The sequence below is a fragment of the Delphinus delphis genome, chromosome 4 (genome assembly GCF_949987515.2).
Source record: "Delphinus delphis chromosome 4, mDelDel1.2, whole genome shotgun sequence".
Lineage (NCBI taxonomy): Eukaryota > Metazoa > Chordata > Mammalia > Artiodactyla > Delphinidae > Delphinus > Delphinus delphis.
This window is the reverse complement of record NC_082686.1, coordinates 76,605,678-76,615,982: the sequence shown is the minus strand read 5'-3', so window position 1 is coordinate 76,615,982 and position 10,305 is coordinate 76,605,678.

Below are 10,305 nucleotides of genomic sequence, written 5' to 3'. Positions count from 1 at the left end.
ATTAACTAGATTTCATTTTACTCTTCATTATACTTAGTATGTGTAGTCTGGTTTTTAAAGCCATGGCTTATTATTAAAAGCAACAAATATAGAATTGAAAAGAATAAAATCATTGGCATATTGCTTTATAATTTGAAAGCTGCTTTCACGCATCCCAACTAATTCAATTTTCCAACACATTAAATGCTTGCTGGGTACTATTATTGTTGGGTTACTATTTGGGTTGTTGTGGACTATTATTTATTTGCATGCCCACTTTACAGATGATTAAATGGTTAGATCATGAACACTAGTAAATGCTCAAATGTGAATTCAAATGCAACCTGCATGGTGCCAACATGCATGCTTTTTCTACCCACTCTTCTACCAGGGAGGAGAGAGTGAGGGCAAGAGAAAGCAATGCTGGCTTTAGGGGAGCAATGGCCACAGCTACACAGCCCCACAGAAATGCAGACCAGAGGACAATATATAAATAAAAGAGCTCAGAAATAGAGTAGTTTAGAGATGCTAAGTGTTGCAGTAAAAAATATTAGGCCCAGAATTTCCCTGGCGGTCCAGTGGTTAGGACTTGGCCCTTTCACTGCCGAAGGCCTGGATTCAATCCCTGGAGGGGGAACTAAAATCTCACAAGCCATGTGGAGCAGCAAAAAAAAAAAAAATCAGGCCCCTTCTTATTATTAGTCGATGTCCATGACAGTATTAGTTGATTTGAGGCCTTGAAAACATGTTTAGTGTTTCTAATGCCTGCTGTTTCTTTTTCAGTAGGGAAGCAGTCCAGTTTAGAAAGTTAAACTTCCCAAATAGTTAACTAAAATTATTTTATTTCAAAAACAAGCTTCTGGGGCTAACATATATTCAAAACATTAATAAATTATCATGTATTTTACATTGTACTCAAATAATTGTGACTTTGACATCCTAAACTAAGCCTTTGCTGTTATTCTTCTGATTATTAATGTAATATATATGTTTTAGAGATGATTTGGAACATTCAGGATGGTAAGAAGGTAGAAAGAAAGAAAGAGTAAAATTCAAATTAAAAATGCCTCACAAAATTCAAACGCTGAAAGACAATCATTGTCAAAATTTGGCATATCCTTGCTGATTTTTTTCTGTACATTCAAAAATATAACTAATATATTGAAAATATTTAGTACCCTGCATTTCTCCACAGACATAATTGTAATCATTATATAGTATTCCATTTAAAATAATAACTAATATTCTTTTTGACTGAGTGAATTTCAAAAAGTAATAAAACTATCATGTAAATGATGTATGTTAGACATTCAGAAAGCAAGGGTATGGTCTATTTTCCTACTGCCTCTTTGAACCCCCCAATATAAAAATGTTTAAATGCACTAGGAGCTGGCTGGGTGAACAGTCCACCTGCAAGTTAGTCATTTTGGGGGGAAGGCACAGGCTGGAGTGTTAGTGAGGATTGCTCAGGGATTTTGTCCTGTGACCTGGTGTCTTATACAATGCCCTGGAGGACATTATAATTATGAAACCTGCCTCTCCTTTGGTAGAGTCTGGCCTGTTTCTCTAATGCTCTGCTTGTTATACATTTAAAGCAAGGATGAAAGATTTCTTTAGAACCAGCTTTATGTTAGCTCAGGGCTACCATAAATCAGCTCTTTGGGGATCACTTCAAAAAGTTGAATGTGAACTGCTTTGCTTGCCTCATTATTAGACGTTGAGATGTTAATCTTCCATTCTGGAGTTTTGTTTTATTCATTTGCCAAATTATTTCAGTATACTTGGATTCAGTTTAGAGTTTGACATCTGTGAGTTTGATGTTTGAGACCATGGCGGGGACAGTTTACATTTTAGTATTATTGTCTCTATAAAAGCACCTTGAAAGCTTCAAAACCATCTTTAGTGCAAGGTGACTTTGTCTGGGATATCCAAGGAGTGAAGAGCAAAACATTTTGTGAAGGGATTAGAATAATTAGGGTGCTAGGAGTCCAGCTTTGCTGCCTAAGCTCTGTTTCAAGTACAGTCTTTCTCAAAATCATTACCTTCAAGTCTCTCTGCCATGTCTTCCATCAGAAGATGTAAGATTTAAGATGTAAGATGCTAGAAACTGCCCTTTGTATTTCCTCCAATCTATCTTGTAGACATGTATATGCTTAGAAAAAGTCAGGAGCCCTTTAATATCCTTTCTATGTTTGAGAAATTTCAACTAAATGTGTGACTCTATTCTCAATTCAGAAGCCAGATATTTGTCCTCCTTGACTTCCTTGCAGCAGGGAAACAGGCATATGACCTAGACCCTCTCAAACAGAAACATCCTCACAAGAGAGCTACCTGAGGGAGCATTCGCCCCATGGAGCCATTTGCAGGAAAGCCTGGTGGCCAAGGTGTCTGGCCTCTGAAGAGCTGCTGTGTGTGTCTCCATTGGTACTAAGAATGGGGTCTGCAAAAGCAGTCCCTGGACTCTGCTCTTGGTTGCACACATCCAACTCTGACTCTGTCTCCACCTCAGGTATATTTTAAGCCACCTAACATGCAAAGCATACTCTTTTTTCCCCTTAAAATGGAAGGAATTTTGTGGTTTGCAACTCTAAAACCCAAGAAACACACCCTATCCCCTTACCCACTATGCTGCACCCATTGTCTCCCCAGCACAGGAACCGTCTTATTCCTCTTGATCATTTTCCTCATCTTTATCCACCATCACAACTAGCACCATTTCACAGGATTTACAAATGCATCGACTCTGTAAATTGTTTTGTTTTGTTTTGTTTTGTTTGCGGTACGCGGGCCCCTCACTGTTGTGGTCTCTCCCGTTGCGGAGCACAGGCTCCGGACGCGCAGGCTCAGTGGCCATGGCTCACGGGCCCAGCCGCTCCGCGGCATGTGGGATCTTCCCGGACCGGGGCACGAACCCGTGTCCCCTGCATCGGCAGGTGGACTCTCAACCATGCGCCACCAGGCAAGCCCTGTAAATTGTTTATGTGTCAAATTAAATTATCTGAAGACAGCCCCAGGCAGCTCTGTAGGAACTGTTTACTTTCCTGTAATGAACGAAAGAGGCTTTCCCCTACACTCTTCATAAATAGTACCTAAAAAATAATTCTTTGGTGAGCAAAATCAATATCTCTGTGTAATGTGAACACAGATTTTCCGAACAGGACTAGTAGAGGAAAAACTGAACAGAAAGATTTACTGATTTGCAAATGTAAAAGAGGAAATCCATTTGATTTCCAGAACCCAAGTGAAAATGAACAGTTGCAGTTGAGAATAAACAGTTGAACAGTCAGATTTTGTTTGTTCTGATCTAAGTCTACATGGTGGAATGGACATACGAAGAATAAATTGGGATACTTGTGTTCAACTCTTGTTCCCTTCCTTAGCTCTGTGATTTGGACGTTAGGACTTTTGAAACTTGGCTTTGGTCATTTTCAAAACAGTTAACACGCCGTCCCCTTAAAGGCTTGTTATGGGGGTAGGAGAATGAAATTGTTAAAATATGATGGTACTTTATAACTTGTAATAAGGATTATAAAAATTATTCCTAGTGTTTTGTTTTTCTTTTTTCTCTCCAGTATGTTGTTTTTCTATTGAAAAATTTCTAACTGCTCCAGAGAATTTGAGATTAAAGTAAGGAATATATGTTGAATATCTGCTTTCTTAAATATAATCTTTCCATTTTCATGGGGATTTTATTGGAAAGAATAAGTAATATACTTATACTTTGGAGAGCATTAAAACCTTTAAAATGTATCTATATCTTATAATTAAATAAGAAAAGTTTTCTGTTAGGATTTTTGAGCTGCAAGAGACAGATAGTCAAACCTAGCTTAAATAACCACCAAAAAAAGGAATCTTATTTTTCCCTTTTCATAGAACTGGGAAGTTCAAGGAAAACTTTTAAGGCATAGCTGGATTCAGGTACTTTAAGTACTGTCATCAGGAGTCTTTCAGATTCTGATTTCTCTGTGTTGAGTTGCTTCTGGGCTCTTTACTGGAATCTCTAGACTTGTGTTCTTTCAGTTTAGCAACTGCAAGAGAAAGGGAAGGCCTTTCTGGACAGGGCCAGCAAAGTTCCATGTGTTCTCATTTGTCCAGGCTGAGTTATATGCTGATGCATGATCTAATCACTGTGGTCAGGAGGATGGGGTCCTCTGTTGGGCCACATCTGGATCACATGCCTAATCCTGTAGCTGGTGCACTCAACAGTCTTTGAACCTCAGGGACTGAGAGTGGGCGGGAGAAAAGATTCACAGGGAGAGACTATATAATGAAAAATTATGCCTGCTTCATACATTTTGAGAAGCAGCCAGGGCTAATGTATTAAGAAATATCTGTAGAAAGTGCTAAAATTTACTTGCCTTCAGGAAGTCTTGTTCTCTATAGCTTTTATCTCTAATTTAGTAATCAGTAACTTAGACACTCTCCTTATTACCTAGACAGGTTGTTTTGCAACATTATCGAGGATATGAATGACGATAGGGTGCCCATGCTATCATCAAGGTGGACAGATGCCTAAAGAGTATTTCTTAGATGGCCCAAAAGAGAAAAACAATAAAGTGGTCTGAAGAAAACAATGCTGTGGAATGTGACCATTTGCAGCCTGCTTCTGTGAATTTTTAATAAAAGTCTCCCCTACTCTTTGACCTAAAGTCACCTCTGTCTGATATGTAGATTATAACCCATGTTTTTCTTGATTTGACATTTGTTTAATATACCTTTGCACACCCTTTAATTTAAACGTTTCTGAATCACTCTTTTTAGGTGTCACTTTTTATGTGCATGTGCTCACATTACTACTTTGTGCTTCAATGTGAAATCTTTTCTTTGAATAGGTGAATAAGCTTATTTACATTTATTCGTATTGCAGATATATTTGTTTTTTGTCTGCAATAATTTTATGTTATGTTTTCTGTTACATATTTTTAAATATTCTGAATTCTTTTCTATGTTTATTTGCAGTTCTGATATTTAAGATGATTGTTATTATTTTTCTCATAATTAATTTATAACTGTACCACTGTGTAACATTCATAGTTCTGTAAGCCTCTACAAAGTATCTGTTATAGTTTATAATCTTTCTCCCCTCACCCAATTTTAGTCAACACTATTAACTTTCTTTACCTTTATATGGTAAAAGATGTTTATTATTCTGTTGCTTTTCTTGTCACTCTAGATCTTATCCTTTGAGTCCCAGTTACTACCGGAGAGGCATCTCCTAGCTTTATTCAACTTCTACTCTCTTTTTCACCTTCCGCCTCTCAAGTTATATTAATTACATCTTCTCTACATCATCAGCTCTTATAATTAAATTCTATCCTGCCACTTACTCCTAACATTTTAAAAGTGTCTTTGTTTTGCAATCAAATATCTTCTATTTTCACTGCCACTCCTTTTGCATTTCTCTACTCATCTCTTGGTTGGCTCAAGTTTTCCCTCCAGGGCCTAGGGTTGGATCCTTGATCGGGGAACTGCAAACCGAGCAGAGGCCAAAAAAAGAGAAAGGAAATACACTCTGCTTCTGTTTTTGTTTTTCATTTTTCCCTAGAAAGACTCAGGATCAGCTGTCAGACTATTTCCTTTCTACTTGAAACTCAGCTTGGTTTGATGGAAATTCCTTGGATTACATTTTACTTCCTAGAATAAGAGATATTTCTTTATCATCTTCTGCCTTTGAAAGCTGCTATGGGGTAATCTGAGACCAATACAATATTTTCACTTTACTAGTGATATGAAGTGTTTGCTTAGCTGCCCAAATAATTCTTTGTCTAAAGTCAAATAACTTCTGTAGGAAATAGCTCAATGTTGACAGCTCTGAGTCACTTTTCCCTGGTACATGATTTACTCTTTTAATATGCAAATTTAAGCCTTTTTTTTTATGCCAGAAAAATTTCATTCAGTTATATTTTTAAATATTTGTTCCGTCTTATTATCTCGGTTTTTTTCTTCAGAGACCACGTTATGTCTATATTTGCTCTGCTTTGCCAGTCTTCTATATCTGTTATTTTTACTCTATTTCATCCACTGCTTTATTCCATTTTCACCCCATTTCATATCTATCATTTTCCACTAATTATGTATTTCATTTCCATTTTTTATTTTAATTTGTTTATTTCTATTCCCAGTTTTCCTTACTGTGTTTTCCACAATGTCCACTCTTTCTTGTGCTTCTTCCAATTTGGCCACTTATATTTCACTTCCTCCTCTTATCTCCCCTCTTTCCTCAATTCTTGTATTTTCATTTTGCCATCTTCCTTTGGGCAAAGATTGCTTTATTAAACTTATGAATTTAATGATAGATTTATGGTTATAATTTTCATACGTTTACGACAATATATTCTGTGTGTCTTCTTTTTTCTGACAGTAAGTTTTGTTTCTTTCACCTTTCTTTTTTATAGTATCTTTTATCAAGGCTGTGTTAGGTCCTCCTTTATAGTATATGGTTGAAAGAGTTGAATTTTCCTGGAGTAGCTCTTCAAAGGTTTGGGAAGGGGAAAAAGAGGACAACGGATACTATGGTCTCCCAGGATTTGTCCTCTGCTGCAAATGATACCAACTGTTTTCTTCAAATAGATCCGCACTGTGAGTTTTGCTGTGAGGATGTACCTACTCCATATCCCTCAACCAAACTGGGCATAGGAGGGTTTCTGCCTGTCCTGGGCTCCCCACCTCCCTTGTTGGTTAATACAACCAAGGAACACGGTTCTTGTCCAAGGGACATGGCTGAGCCTCTTACTCTCAGAAGCTGTGTTTTTATGGATCTTTCTGAATGTATAAAGGCTTAACTCTCATCCTTTGACATTTGTTCCATTTTATCACTCCATCTTACCCCATATGCTGGCTCAGTCTGATCTGAGTCTAGTTCATCTCATCCTTGTTCAAAATACTTACTTCTCCAAAGTTCTTTCCCATGGGCTCCTGACCTCCAAGAAACACATGTTTTTCTGGCTCTTTCTGCTGCTTTTCAGCCCCCCTGGAAACTTGATTTCTCTGCAATGCACCACTGCTCCCTATGCCACTGCATCCCAAGGGGTTAAGGGCAAGTTTCTGCTGCTTTAGACTGTATTTTTGAATTTGTGCGTTTTTTTTTCCTGCATCCTAGTTAAAATGAAAATGGAATTTGCTTGCTTTCTTCCTTCCTCCCTCCCTTTCTTTCCCTTCCTTCTTTTTTTCCTCCCTCCCTCCTTTCCTCCCTTCCTCCCTTCCTCCCTTCCTTCCTCTTTCTTGATAGAGGTTCAGGATGAAATGGGAGGACTATTCAGACTAAAGCTAGATCCATATTCATAGTGTGATGTCCAATGATTCAGTATAAACAGCAAATTAAATCTTGAAGTTTTAAATGTCTTTTCACTATTCAGCGCATGAAAATGTAGCCTTTACATCAAGTCTAGAGATTTATTACTAATTTTAGTGTGGCTTCATGAGCCTCTAACTAGTGCAGCTATGTGGGGCCCTGCACTTAATGTTTAATGTTCTGTGGTTGGTTACCATCTTGAAATTCTTAATAATTTGATATTTGAATTTATGTTTTGTAAGCTAAGTCTGATGGGACAATGGAGCATATGCAGTGGGTTTGGGACCTGGGCACATGCACTGTCCTGGCTCCCACCACCTCTCCACCTCCCTGGGACAAGTTCTTGCTGGCTTCCTTCTTCCCTGTGACAAACTGCTGCTCTTTGCCCAAGGAGTTGACCAGGTTGCTTGGGGGGCTGTGTTTCACCATTGCTCTCTGGCCATAGAGCATTGGGCAGGCAGTTTGGCAAGGACCTCTCACCTATCTCCAATCTAGGTATTAAACTCATTCCCATGTGAAAATTTCAATGCCTTTGGAGGTGATCCATTCACTATAGGTCAGGAGGCAAGCCCATGGGAAGAGGACACTGGCCAGTCCCTCCTTCACGCCTGGGGCTCTGCATTTGTATTTTCCACTAGCCTTCCAGGTTATGTGCCAGCCCTGTTATTTACATTTTCAGTTTAGAATATTGAGGCTTGTATAGAGCCACAATTCTAGTAAGGTCCTGGGTTAGGATTCTGGAGCTCTTAGCCTTTGTACTCTACTTCTGTCTAATGCTACTGGACTGTTGGCACAATTGTGATAGAGCAATTGGAAGGTAAGTGCTGAAATTCCATTGAGTTTTTCCTCTGCAATTTATGTACTTTAGATTTATCAATGTTTACTGACCCACAGATATGTACTTGGTAATGCCTCAGGTAATGTGAGAATTACAGAGATGAAACACACTTGGTCTTTGACCTCAAAGAGACTAAGTATTGTGTGTGTGGAGGGTCGAAGGAGGTAGAAGTGTGGTAGAGGGAAGAAAAGTTAATGCTAGTAGTAGAGATAAGGTTAACTCTGTTTCTAGGGGAAACTTCTAGGGGAAGTACGTTGATACAAAGTGCTAATCAAAGTTCAAAGAAAGTTAGAATCAAATCCTGTAAAGAAATCAGGGATATTATCCTAAGAGGCAGTTGATCTAGCTTTTTAAGGATACATAAGATTTTGACATGCAGAGAAGGGAGGCATGAGAACCACAGAGAGAAGGGTGTGCATAAAGACACAGGGATGACAGTCAAGGATGTTTTCAGTGACAATGACATTCTGGTAAACTCCTAGGAAGTGAGTGGAAAGGTAATTTAGCTGGAACAATTGTACTTTCACTGAAGGCATCATGAGGTATCATCAGATGAATAAGGGTTACAGCACATTTCAAACGTCCCTAAGCAAACCATGAGCAGACCTCTTGGGTGACTCTCAGAAATACGGAGGTGAAAAGGACTCTTTCTGCAGGAGACTGAATTTCCTGTAGGTATTGGAGACTCAGAACTAATAAGATTCAATTATTCATATAATGAGACCTTAGTTTTACTCGTAGCCTGGTGAAAATTCAGATAATTGGTAACATTTAAAGTTAATAATCTATACCCATTCATTTAGCACATATTAACTGTTATGTGCCAAGTCCTTTGGGAAATACTATAATGACCACATCTTGCCCCCAAGGCACTTGGATTTAAATATGCCGACAAGAGAGCCGTGCGCATGCGTCAGCGCTCAGCGCAACAGCGCGCCAGGTCAAGGGTCAGCCTGGAAGAAGGCTGCGGTGGTGACCTTCCTTCTGCTGCTGGGATGGGGCGGTGCACAGCGCGGAGACACCCCCTGGGCACCAGGTGGTGCTTCATGGTGCGGACCTCACCTACCGGGTAGAAGGTCATGAACTTCGGCCAGGTTTATGACAATAAAGATGACAGGAAATTTCAATTTGTAGGTCATCAGAAAGAGGTGAACGAAAACTTTGTCATTGATCAGAGAGCCGAGAAGCCTGTGAGCGAAGTCGAGAGTAGTGATACAGTGTGACGGCGGTGGAGGGGCCCTTGGCCGCCTGAAAGTATACATAAACGTCAACAAAGAAACAAAGACTGGGACGTGCAGCTATTGTGGACTCCAGTTCAGACAGTACCATCACTAGGGGGGTGCGCAGGTGAGCATATGCGCGCAGGTGAGCATATCAATGTTGGAATGAATTAAAGAGACCCTAGGGATGCACGTATTGCATTACTGGGGCCGAATAAAGGATGTTGTTCTCTTTAAACAGTTTTTAAAAAGAACAGAAAAGAGAGGTAAGTAAGCAACAAAAGCAAAAGTGATAAGATGTGGCTAAAAGGCTATGGAATTCCAGAGGATGGAGACATTTCAAACCTTCAGGATCATCACAGAGGCCTTCATCCAGTGGTTGGAATTTCAAATGGATTTTGAAAGATGGAGAAGATTTCACCATGAAACCATTGAGAGGGAGAATCCCAAGTGAAGAAACAGCATGAGCAGAAGTTGGAAAGTAAGGGGCAATATACAGTGAATAGTGAGAAACTCAGTTTGATTGGGGGTAGCAGTAGAGACTGTAGGGAAGGGTTTTAAATGGCTAAAGAAATGTCAGGAGAGATGTTTTTACAAAGAATGTTCATCATAGAAATTCTTTCAGGTGATGCCAAATTTATAACCACAAAGAATGGCAGAGGGGCAGAACAGTGAAGAGCCCCACATAAGAAAGCATGAAGCTGCTTCAGAATGGCTGTGAGCTTTCTTTCCTCTCAAGAGAAAATACCACTGCATTTCTTTTTTTTTTTTTTTTTTTTTTTTTGCAGTACGCGGGCCTCTCACTGCTGTGGCCTCTCCCGTTGCGGAGCACAGGCTCCGGACACGCAGGCTCAGCGGCCATGGCTCACGGGCCCAGCCGCTCCGCGGCATGTGGGATCTTCCGGCATGTGGGATCTTCCCAGACCGGGGCACGAACCCGTGTCCTCTGCATCGGCAGGCGGACTCTCAACCACTGC